The sequence below is a fragment of the Phyllostomus discolor genome, chromosome 2 (assembly GCF_004126475.2).
Source record: "Phyllostomus discolor isolate MPI-MPIP mPhyDis1 chromosome 2, mPhyDis1.pri.v3, whole genome shotgun sequence".
Classification (NCBI taxonomy): domain Eukaryota; kingdom Metazoa; phylum Chordata; class Mammalia; order Chiroptera; family Phyllostomidae; genus Phyllostomus; species Phyllostomus discolor.
The window spans coordinates 35,622,497-35,635,805 of NC_040904.2; positions in this window are offsets into that span (position 1 = coordinate 35,622,497).

The following is a 13,309-nucleotide window of genomic DNA, read 5'->3' on the forward strand; positions in this document are numbered from 1 at the left end:
TGGTAAAAGCCCAAAGGGTTATTACACAACAATGGTGAAGAAGGTGATTGCTTCAAGAGTAAGAACATTACTCAGCAAGATTTTCATGGCTCTTTACTTGATAGCTTAATTTAAGTTATACTGCCTAGGAAGTCATTGAACATTATGCATTATCATATCTTTATTTGAAAAAAGGAGCAAAAGTTCTGGAAGTTGATATTACAGGGGGAGAAATGCCAGTATGCTGGCAGATTTATATCTGGCGTCACCTACAGTGTACAGCAGAGGGCCTTTTTTGTTCGTTTGTTTTTGTATTCATCCCACAGCTGCAGTGGGTCTTCAACTGTTCTCTGGGAGATGATAGTTTGCTGCACTTCCTCCAGTGACTGAAGGTTTTTGTTCCATAGGATTTAGGATCTGGTTGGGGTTTCCTGCTTCTTTGGCAGAAAGGACATCTTGCCTCCTCCAGGCTGCACCACTAACAGAAATTTTCTTTAGTCACTAACCTGCCAGCAATCTTTCTCTTAGCATCTGCTGGAAGCCTGTAGAGAAGAGACTGTAAGTGGGTGAAGATTCCCATCGTGTCTGTGGCTCCCAGGGAGCCTTTTCTCTCACAAATTGCCTGAACATTTTAGCTGAATTCTTGTTACCTGTTTGTGTGCATCTGGCATCCGTATCTTCCTCTCCTTATGCTACGCACCACAGATGAAGTGTGCTCATGTCTCGTCTCTGCTTGCAGGGATCCTTTCCCTTGGAATTCATACTACTAGTTGCCCTGCGAACTTAGCTCTCTGATGGATTCAAGAGAGGGTGTAATTTTGCAGTTTCTCAGATTTTTACTTGTTCTCAGTACAGGAGCCATGTTCTCCACATGCCTGGGTCTGAGGCAGGAGCACCAGGCACTGTAGCTTTTTTAAATGTTTACTATTTTGCTCTTTCTCTGTTATGTTTGGGGTGAGTACTCAATATGATTTCTAAATTTATAAGTCTGGAGTTCTTTTATTTTTTGTTATTTTTATTATTTTTAATTTTTTTCTAGGATTATCTATTTTCATATTTTTCTGTTCTTCATTTATAGCTGATAATCTTTGGTTCTTAGTTTATATTTTTTATGGGTGTCAGTTCTTCTATCTTTTTGAGGATATCAAGTTTACTTATGTTAAGGTGACTTTTAGATTGCTCTGTTTTATTCAATTCATTGGAAATGAATTAGTCTTGGATTATAATTTTGTTAATTGAGTTTCTCAAAAACAGTTTTTCAGTAATAATTTAGGGCACTAATTTGCAGGGGGGGTTTTTTTTTGAGTAGTTCATTTCTTTGTGTGTTTGCCCATCATATATTTTTAACAATTTTACTGGTCTCTCTATCCTTGGGTCCCAAGTTCGGAACAAGATCTTATTTTTGTAACACGGAGCTGTTGATACACATAGAGTATCAGCTGCACATTTCATCTCCATGTCCAGGTTGCACAGATGCCCCTTGCCCCGCTTGGAGGAGAAGGCCTAGGTAGGGGTCACCTGCTTATCAGTTCTAATCTTTGATGTCACAACAGAATGTCCTTGGCTGCACAGTAATGCTTTAGTCCCTTTCTGTTTGCCGAAACTGACTTCCTCATGGCCTCTTAAGTTATTCCAGCTCTAGAAACTAACAGGCCTATGACCTTAACCCTCCTTACCACTGTATGTTTCTTATCTATTCCAGGCTTTTATCAAGTCTTTGAGCATTACTAATATGTTTGGGTTCTCCAGAGAAATATAACCAATAGAGTACATGTGGATAAAAATATACATTCTGTTGGCTATGTGTGTGTGTGTGTGTGTGTGTGTGTGTGTATACATATATATAAAATAAGAAATTGACTCATGATTATGGAAATTAAGGACCCCTAACATCTGCAGTCTGTAAAATGAAGACCTGATGGCAGAGTTTCAATCTTCTGAGTTTGTAGGTCCGGAAAACAGAATAGTTTATGGAATAAGTTCTAGTTCAAGTCAGTCTGAAGAAAGGAGAAGATTAGTGTTTCAGGTCAAAGACAGTCAAGCAAAGTGAGACAGTTCTCTCTTATTCTGTCTTTTTGTTCTGTTCAAGCTTTCAATAGATTGAGATCCATCCACATTTGGGAGGGCAATCTGCTTTACTCAGTCTACTGATTCAAATATTAATGTTATGTAAAAGAATCTGCATAGACACACCCAAAAATTATGTTTAACCAAATATTTGGGCACCCCACAGCCCAGTCAAAAATATATTTTGTTGCTTATCTAAGTTTGGTTTGAGAAAAGCACTTAAACATGAATCTACACCACCACCTTGACCAGAAATCTAGATGAGATTCATTTTACACTTCCATTTTGTAATAAAAAGTAGACAAATTCACATAGTAAACAATGTATGTCTAACAACACAAATAAATACTTAAGCCAATACTATAACTTGGATAACTGTACACAGTAAATAGTGCATGGAATTTAATCACAAATATAATGAGGATGAATAAATTGATGATAGATAATGATGGATATAGCTGTAGATCCTAGTCCCAGCAATTACTCTCTCTGTGGTTGGTCATGACTCTCAAATTCTTCCAAATTCTTTAAGCTCAGTGTTTCAATCTACTCACCTATCTAGTAACGATGGAAAATAGTACCTATTTCATCGGACTGATAGTAAGAGCATATAAAGAGCTTAGAATAGTATCTGACACATAGAAAGCTCTTAATAGATGTTGTCTATTATTGTTATTATTATTATTATTTGTATTTATGTATTATGGGTGTATACAAAATTAAGTAGTATGTACATTCTTTTTTGCATTCAGTTATTTATTCCTAGGGCAAAGCATGGAATGAGACCTAAGTAGTCATAGCTTTGAAGTTTTTCACCTGTACTTTTATTTTTCTATACTAGCTGTCTTGATTGCAAACATTATTATACTTTAGGCTCTACCCACTAGCCCTACAAACCTAAATCCATACAATGGTCAAGTTTATTCACACACAAAGAAAAATTTCAATAGGCCTAATAATGATGTTATGTTTAGTTTTTAGTTTCATTGACTATTAAATATAAGTATTTATGCTGTTTAAAATATTGTTTGGTCATATCTAACTTTCAACATCCTTCTACAAAACACATTTACACATAATTTATGTATGGCTTTGAATTTTATGTCATCGAACAAGTAGAAACTACCAGGCTCCTTTAACTTCCCATCCAAGTTACAGATTTACCTGTATTTCTACTTATCTCCCCTCTCTTAGCTTTAGCTGCAGGGCTCTTCTACATTCTGGAGAACCTTATCAACCTTCTCTCTGTTATCATTAACCTGACCTTTCTACTTGTTTTCTTTCCATCAACATTTCAAAATCAATCTCTCTAATAATAAAAACAAAAACAAAAAGCCAAAACCCTCCAAACTAAAAACACCTCCTCTGACCCAGTTTCACTCTTCAGCTATAAATCAATCTCTGTCCTCCTCTTTGCAATCAAATTTTTTGAATGAATTTTCCATAATTGATGTTTTCACTTCCTCCCCTCACACTGACAATTAAACACACTTCAGTCTGACTTCCGCTCTGAATATGCCACAGTAAATGTTTGTACTGAGGCCACTGATGTCTGCCTTGGACACTGTCCAGTTCTCATTCTGCTCCCCCTCACCAGAATTTGATTTCCCTTTTACCTAAATTCAAAAATGCTACCATTCTTCTGATTCTTAGCCTCTTCTCTTCCCTGTTTACAAACTGTCCCTAATGATCTCTGCCAGTCACTGGTACAGCTTCACTTACCATGCAAGTGGTGACAATTCCAAAGAAAATGTCTGTATTGCTCTCTTGTACTTCAGATCCATAATCATCCACCCAGTTGTTTTTTATTAAGATTTTATTTATTCATGTTTAGAGATAGGGGAAGGGAGGGAGACAGAGAAGAAGAGAAACATCAGTGTGTGGTTGCCTCTCATACACTCCTAACTGGGGACATGGCCCGCAACCGAGGCATGTGTCCTGACTGGAATCAAACCAGTGACCCTCTGGTTCACAGGCTGGCACTCAGTCCACTGAGCCACACCAGCAGGGCTTGGGGTTATCCACTTGGATTTCACAGGCATTTAAAATTCAACATAGTCAAATAAAATGAATTATTTTCCTCCCCGACACTGCTAGTTCTTCAGAATTATCTGCCTAAGTAAATGGTAGGTACAACCAGCAGCTCATTTCCTCAAGCAGGAAATCTGTAGATGATCTTGAATTCTCCCTCTTCCTCACCTTCCTCCTCATGGCCTGTCAATTCTGTTACTTGACTAGCTTTCACAGTTTTCCACTTTCATCCATTTCCACTGCTAGTACCCTAGCATACACTACCATCATCCTGGTAGGAGGGGTGTGAACATCACTGAATAACAGCAATAACCTCTCAACCACTCTTCTTTCTAACATGCAGGCATCCTTGATTTTTCTTGTGCTCCACGGATGTTGCAAACTGAAGTCAAGATCTTCCATCAGTAAGAAGGTTACAACTCACTTTATTGCAGTGGTCTGGAAGCAAACCACAATATCTCTGGATATGCATATATTTCTTTATCATTCACTCATCTATCAAAAAATGCTTATGAAGTATTTACATGTGCAAGATAACCAAAGTGCTAAACACTATAACAAATTTTTTTAAAAAGAAAAAGCTCATAAATCACTTTACAATTAGGTAGATGAGAAATGCATAAAACTCACTATGAGTCAAATAGTGATGCTTCCAACAAAGTTATTACAGATGAAGTGCCAGAGAAGTTCAGAAGAAAGCATTACTTCCACTCTGGGGAAAAAGGGAGGAAGTTTCATGGAAGAGGGGACATTTGAGCTGAATTATTCATATTTGAGGGTACTATGTTGGAAAAGATAAAGGGACAGAAGTGCTTGGAAAAGGAATGCTCCAGAAAGTAAAGTAAAAAAAAAAAAAAGAAAAGAAAGAATGAAGTTAAGACCTGTAGGGTGCAAGTATGTAAATCATTGAATCTGGCCACAAGGCAGGGTGCTTAGAGGTATACAGTAGAAGATAAGCTGAGAAATAAATGCTTAGCATAATTCATGGGTGTGCATTTTTCAACATTCCCTCCCCCTCAGTACATTGCATTGTATTAAGAACATACAGAGGAGATAGGGCCATATTAGAAATTCTCACCAAATTGAAAAAGAAAGGGCATCTGTCTGGACTCTGCAAAAATGAGGTGTGACCCAGAATGATGAAATGGCTCTTCTGTGCACTTTACTCATCAAGTCTAACAACTCTAGAGTTAGAGTACACCTGCTTCCTCCCTCCCCTTGCAGTCTTTACAAGGGGAAATTTCTATTAGGGAATCCTTCCAAGCTTTACATTAGCTCCCTGTACCTGTCGGAGCAAATATCTAGCACCTCCTGGTAATCAAAATGTTATGGTTCACTCTAAGTGGCTGTTACATAAATAAACAGAAACTTCAACATAGAAGAATATGGATTTAAGGTAAAACCAAAAAGATTCCTTTTCATATTTATATCACAAATATTGAGTTCTTCTAATACATTTTCCTTTGTGAGAATGCTGGAATAATTATGAACTTGCTACTCCAGACCTGCAACCTGGTTCATGAATTTAAAGATTATAATTACTATTTTAGGTATCAAATATAGTACTTTTATTTCTCTGAAAAAAGAGAAAAAGAGCAAGAAGTGGGAGAATGCAATTATCTGCAACTTGAATTTGAAGACACTTAAATAATTTTGTTTTCTTTACATTACATATTTATATTGATTTCCTAATATGGTAGGGACACAACACCTCTATTTATATATAAATACTGGAGGAACACTTATATATATATATATATATATATATATATAATAGTTTCTGCTGAAGTAGATTATTAAGAAATACTCACTTGATATTGTATGAGGAAGTATTTTGCTACTTTAAGGTAGCCCATAAATTATAATTGAACACATTTAAAACAAAACACAGTTATCGATTGTAAACAACAAAATCCACTCCAAAGTATTCTTTGCCACCTTTATTTTAAGTCAGTTATTTTTTAAAAATAGATTTTTCTATAGTATCTTTTTTCTAAGTCTATTTAAGACTTGTTTTTCATTAAAAGATTTGGCATTAAGACTTCTTTTATTTCCTAGATTTCATTCTCTGCACCTTTTCTGGACCTCAATATTACATCTAGCCAGATTTTTCTTTATGAATTTAATATATCCCACTTCACATTTCTCTTCTTCAAACATGCTCAGTTCTTATGGAGTTAAAAGCCTAACCTTACTTTCTTCATGGGTGGTCTAAATTTCATATGCTGTATTGTTTGTTCATTTACATCAGTTTACTCATTTGTTTATGTATTAATTCAAAACACATATGCAAATTTCAAGCCCTTTTAAGAGTTGAATCAGATACTTCTTTCTTAATAAAGGCTTTTCAGAAGTCCATTTCCCCTTCCCCTTAGTCCCCGATCCTTTCCTTCTCTGAATTCCCATTACTCTATTTATTCGCTTGCACTGTTTTGCTTCATACTTTTGTTATTTGTATATTGTTTTGGCTAACCTCCTAAGTAAAAGCTCTTTGAGGGTAGTGACTGTCCTGTGCATCCTCTTGTCTCCTGAATGTCTAATGAATTACTTAGACAATTCCTTTCAATGAACATTCACTAAACATCTAATGTATTCAAGGCATTAGTTTCTAGAATCTGTATTTCATCAAGCAGGTTTAGAGATGGAACTCAAAATAGCATAAACAAATTGAACAAAGACTTTGAGATGAAAAAGCAGAAGGTGTGGTTTCACAACATGTAATTTACTTTGGCTAGAGAGAAGGAACTGCAAAGGAGTGGATGGGAGAAGAAGTGAGAGTGCATGTGGTAAACTGTAATTATAGCTGTAGGTTAGGTCTGCCCAGAAAGTTTTTCACCCCTCTTCTTCTGGTGACAATCCTAGGCTTTTCCTACATCAGCCTCCACTGTTTGTGTATATCTTGTTGGACCCCCTTACCCAGTGTAGGGGTGTATCATGTGTCCTGGACTTGGCAAAGCATATTAACTTTACCTCTAGTCATAGAAAAGAGCATGTGATCCAAGCACAATCCTTTGAAGTCCCCCATAGGATTTCTTTTCTGGGGCTAACAAAGTAATTTTCCTTAGGGATGCAGCTTGAAGGGCATATTGGAGTCGCTGACGGTCATCTTGCTCCAGACCTAAAGAGAGACCGCCTGAAGATAAAGCTGAGGCTCACTAAGGAATGAAGACAGAGAAACAGAAAAAATGACCTCAATTAAGCCTCTGAATGGAGTCATGCTGAGAGCTCAGTGCACCCTAAATTTCTGAGTTTCATAACCCAATAAATTGTGTTTTTGCTTTTTGAGAGTTTGCTTGTTTTACTGCATTAAGCTTGAGTTAGTTTTTGTCAGTTACATTGTAAGGAGAGTGGATGATGTTGAAAAGTAATCTGGTTTTTACTGTAAAGACAGAAGACTACTGAAGATTTTGAGGAAAGCACTGTGTAATCAGAATTATATCACTTTTCATCCATCCATTTCCTGATTAGTCAGTCTTCTTAACCCAATGGTCTTCCCCTTTTTTTCTACTCATTTTTTCCTGCAAAAGTGTTGCTAGAATCAATGGCTCTTTCTCAGTTTGTAATTTCTTTACAGTTTGTGATGATATTAATAATTTATTTTTTTCAAGACAAAAATTACAAACTGAGAAAGGGTTAAAAATTATGCTCTTTGTGCCAGATTTTAGTTTGAATCCAGCTTTACCATGTTTTAGTTGTGTGATGTGGAACAACTCACATAAAAATGGGACTTCAGTTTCCTCATGTATAAAATGGGGTTAGTAAACCTAAATCATAGTTTAGCTGTAAGGATTCAGAAAGATTATTAATAGGGAGTGGCTGAAATAAAATGTTCAACGTAGGGTATGTATAAATTATAAAATGTAAAAAGCTTGTTTTCTAACTCTCTCCCAATGTGATGAAATATTTTGGATGAATGCTTTCTTATCTTAATTTTACATTTATGTGTAGTATTTCTAATTTTTCTTTTATTAGTGAGTGATATTATAACTAATTAGTTTCTTCCTTTGAAATTTTTCAGATAGATCTTCCTCTTTCCATTCTAGTTTTTAACATGTAAAGTTCGACCTGATGACCTGAACAGATTTCTTAGCCCATATGTATCCTCTTCTAGTCTAATTAGTGTACTGCTGATAGAATAATCTTTCTAAGGCATTATTTTTTTCTATAAATAAGAACTTACATTTTTCCTACGAGGAATCACACTAAGTCCAAGTTCATTTGCTTCATTTGCAAAATCTTCACAGCATTAGTTTTTCAACTACATACCATCTATTTTTACTTAGCTGTATAATATTTACATGTAATAAATTTCATCCATTTTAAGTGTAGAGTTTGATCAGTTTTGGCAATTGTAAGCTCAGAACCACCATTATAAGTGAGATACAGAACATCGCCAATAGTCTCAAAAGTTCCCTCATGACCCTTTGCCATTATAAGCTACACAACCCAGGCTCTAGGCAAACACTGATCTTCAGTCTATACAATAATTTTCCTTTTTTAAGAATTTTATATCATTGGAATCATGATGCAAGCAGACTTTTGTGTTGGACTTCTTTAACTTAGTATATTTTTTGGGATTTGTTTTCATAGTGTGCCTTTCAATATTAAATGTTCTGTTTTGTTTCTGATAGTATCTCAAAGTATAGCTATAACACAGTTTGTTAATTCCTTCACCAGCCAATAAACATTTAGTGTGTTTCCAGCTTGGGGCCATTATGAACACCTATGAAAATTTGCACAAAAATCTTTGTGTGGACCTATACATTCACTTCTTATGATAAATACTTATGAGTGGAGTTGCTAGGTCCTATCACAAATATATGTATATTGTTATAAGAAACTACTAAAGAGTTTTCTAAAGTGGATGCATCATTTTGCATACCACCAACAATATATGACAGCTTCAGCTGTCATTAATTCTTCAAATATTTTTTGGCCCTTTTGCTGTTCTCCTTTTGGGTCTGTTTATATTATCTGTTTATTTTCTTTAGATTGTCTTTCTTCTTTACACTGTATAATATTTAGTGTTCCATCTTCAAGTTCATGACTAGTTCCTCAGTCATTTCCATTGTTTCAATTTTAAGACTGTCCAGTGAATTTCTTACATATTATTTTTCAGTTTTAGAATGTCTTTTGGTTCTTTTTATTATTTATTTTCCTTCCTTCCTTCCTTCCTTCCTTCCTTCCTTCCTTCCTTCCTTCCTTCCTTCCTTCCCTCACTGCAAGCATACATAAAAAGACTTTATGAAGGGTAATTATAACAGCTGTTTTAAAATCCTGGTTCTCTCATTTCAACATATAGATAATCTAGGGTTTGGTCTTTATTGATTTTCTTTTTTCTTGAGAACACACTCTATTTTCCTGCATTTTTTATAATTTTGGATTATATCTTGAACATTATGAATATTAAGTTATGGAGACTCCAAATTCCATTGTTTTTCCTCTAAAGTATATTACTTCTTATTTCCGCAAAAATTTTTCTTGGTTTCATTCTAGCTGCAAACTGTTTGAGCAATAATTTCAATGCTAACTGAGATCTATTTTCTTTAACCAAGCCATTATGGATTTGTTGCATATGCATATGGTTCAGGGTTAATCAAAGATGTGAGCAGACAAAATTTGAGCATTTCCTGTATGTTTATTTAATTTTCCCTGATAGTCTCCTCTTAGTTTCCCCTGGATTCAGTCTTCTGATTCCTCAGTCCAAGGAATCACTGGTTTTCCCATCACACTGACTACTCCTGGTTCCAGGTGAGTATCTGCAAAAGGAACTCACTCTACCCAGTTCCCATTCTCCATGTGTGAATTTCCTGTGAGATCCTGCATCCTTCTGTTTATTATAAAGTGCATTTATGTATCTGCTTTTTTCTGTTGTGTCCAGAGTTCATAGTTTTCTTTATGAAGGTCAGTCTAATAGGATCTTATTCAGCCCTTATCAGAAGCCAGTCCTTCAAATTTCTTAAAAAAAATACTGTTTATCTAGAAGACAAATTTATTCAGGCCATGAGTTACTTATCTTTCCTCCACATAAAATAAGTCAAATTAATCCGATAAGTCTAACTAGAAATTCAGTCCTCAAATTGATCTAGCTGCCTTGGATTTGTTCTCTCTCTCTCTGCTTTATACTTATTAAAGTTTTAGACAGTTCTTGACTTTTTTTGTTTAACAATACAGAACAACTAAACTTCAGGCATTTATGAGGAATCTTCAACTTAAAAGTTTTCTCCTAAACTCCAATTAAATACAAACTTGAAGCAACTAATGTTTGAAAGCCATATTCTCATACCTCTTCACTCTTTTTAGCTCAGGAAGATAATGTGTAATAATGGTAGGTTAATTGAATTTGGAATCAGTGGGCATAGTTTAAAGTCTACACTGTTGTGCCTTAGATCTGGTAATTTACCTGGGCCTTAGTTTCTCCATCTGTAAAACAGATATCCTGAAAATCCGTAAATCATAAAGATGATATGATTGACAGTACCATGCACCCAGTCACTCTGGCTCAAAAATCAATAATCTTTCAAAAACATTTTCTCACACTCCATAATCAAACATTTTCCAAGTGTTTCTTATATTAATGCACTTTTCTTAGTTTCGTTGTTGTTGCTATGTAGTTCAGACACCTACATCTTTTGTGTGTGTGTGTACTACTGCAATAATTTCATAACTGGTTTCCTGCCTTTGGTTTTACCTCTCCTCCTAATCCACTCCCCATGCTGCTGCAAACAGACTTTTCTAAAATACATCACACTACTTTACTGAAAGCCCTCCACTGGCCCTGTCTAAGTGTCATGTCCAAATTTCATTGCCTGACACACAAGTTCCCTCATTATGTAACCCTTCTTACTCATTTCTTGCAACTTGCCTACATGCCTCCCCAGCTTCAACTAACCTGAGCTGCTTGCATTTAATAACACATTTTGCCTGCCAGTGTGCTCATACCTTTGCACATGTTGCTCCTCTGTTTGGAATGCCCTTCCTTGGAAAGTCTTTTGGTATTGTGCACGATGGCATCTTATTGTCTAGGTATGATCCTACTCAAAAGATATTGTACAAATGGAAAAGAACCAAGTCACATAGTTCTTTTGATCCTTCAATAATGGGGTAATGGGTACAGATGGGCACTCAAAGGATTGGTAAGTGAGAGATCATTTTACTGAATAATACAAAGCAATCTTGACTTACTTAAGAACTAAATTTATAATATATTATACAGATGATTTGAGGTATTTATATGTTTCCATAAATTTCAGATCTTTAGATAATTATGAAAAAAAGAATTTCAGAACTTAAGAACATTACCTAGGTATACTTTTTAAAACAGTAAAACTCTGGGAAATGAGCAAATGCAGAATCTAAGTCATATGTAATAAAGTACGATTGGTTCTTAAATGAACAAGGTATCTCAGGAAGTACTGTATCATTATTTTATGAACACATTTAGGGCTAATATATGTCCATTCTAAACATTATCTCAAAAAAGGGGGACCTATGTCCTGTAATTATGGCTTTAATGTATTTTAAGTAAGACAGACATTTTTAAGAAATGCCTTTCAAGAATATCTGAGCACATTCCTATGCCTTTATGTTCAACTATAACATAGTTGGCTGAAGTTAGAGCTCGTCTGTAATCATGCCCCTAAGATTCCTGTTAGTGAGTCAAATTGACTTCATTCATTCACTCATTTGTTCATTCAACTATGTGTAGAGAACCACAATGAATCAGGCATACTTCTAGGGGCTTGGCATCAGCAGTAAACAAAACAGACTAAGTCTCTGATTTCATAGCATTTACCTTCTAGTGAGGAGAAGCAAATAATAAACAAATAAATATAATCAGGTTTTAGTAAGTACTCTGAAGAAAATATAAAACTGTTAAGGAGACAGAGATTGAAGGGGAAGAGAATGTTATTTTAGATAGTAGTTAGTGAAGACATTCTTTGAAGGTGACATTTAAGCAGAGATCTACATGAGTGCAGAAGGAAGACACATAGCTATCAGGAAGTAGCAAATGTCCTGGGAAAATGCAGTACTGAATCCCTTCTAAAAAGAAGGAATGATGTGTCACACTTAATATAGTTTTAAAAAATCACATTACATATGTTGGAACCTTAGGTTTTTTATTTATTGCTGTTAATTAATTAAGAGTGATACTTCAGCCCTAACTGGTGCGGCTGAATGTATTGGTCTTTTTCTGCAAACCAGGAGGTCTAGGTTCAGATTCCCAGTCAGGGCCCAGGCCTGGCTTGTGGACCAGGTCCTTCCCTGACTGGGGGTGGACAAGAGGCAGCCCATTCTCCTGCAGCACATGGTGTGTCTCTCCCTCTCCCCCTCTCTCTCTAAAAAAAATAAAAGAAAATCTCAAAAGAAGTGATACTTCGGGGAAACTGCTATCTGAGTGTTGGTTATTTAAAAATTCCTTCTTTCCCCAGAACTTTACAGATTAAAACATACATGCAATTGAGGTATATGAAACAAGTCTTAAGAAAAAAAAATGTCTACACTGCCAGTGAATTATCCTAGTGATTTCCTACTGGTGGATCTTTGTTGTTGTTGTTGTTGTTGTTGTTTTGATTACTACACATTGCGATCAATTAATTTAATGCTTCTGTTGGCAAGGCCCTGTTCCCCAACTCACATTTAAAAATTCACCCACGGACGCTGGTAGGAGGTGGGTGGGTGTAAACTATGTGGGGTAATGAGTCACACCTATCACTGATTAGCTATAATGAATTTTTAAAAATCACCTACCCAGCAGCAGCAGATGTGGGCGCAGCCTCGGGGAAGAGGCCAAAGGCAGTGAGTGGCGCTGCATTTACACTGCTCCCACTAACGGGACCAAAACAGACGCTACAATTTGGAGCTTATTCCGCCTCTAGCTGGTGGAAACGGAAAATGCGGGGGGGGGGGCGGGGGATGGGGGAAGTTTGGTGGCAAGAGATCTACCAAAGGGGGAAAAAAAAAAACTGCAGAGACACAGTAAAAGGCTGTTGCCTCCAACTCCACGTTCTTAGTCTCCAAGACGAAGGGGCCTGGAAGGGGAGCACGATGACGCCGAGAACGGAGAAACTCATTGCGTCCGAGGCCTCGCGGCTCCGCGGAGGTGCTGGTCCACTCGCTGGCTCCTCAGAGTGGTTTGGTGAACGTCACTCGTGACGCCCGGGGGCCTTAACCGGTCCAGCCGCCTCGAGTGCATCGGCCGCTGCGGGTGGAGGTTGCTCGGTCGCCGCAG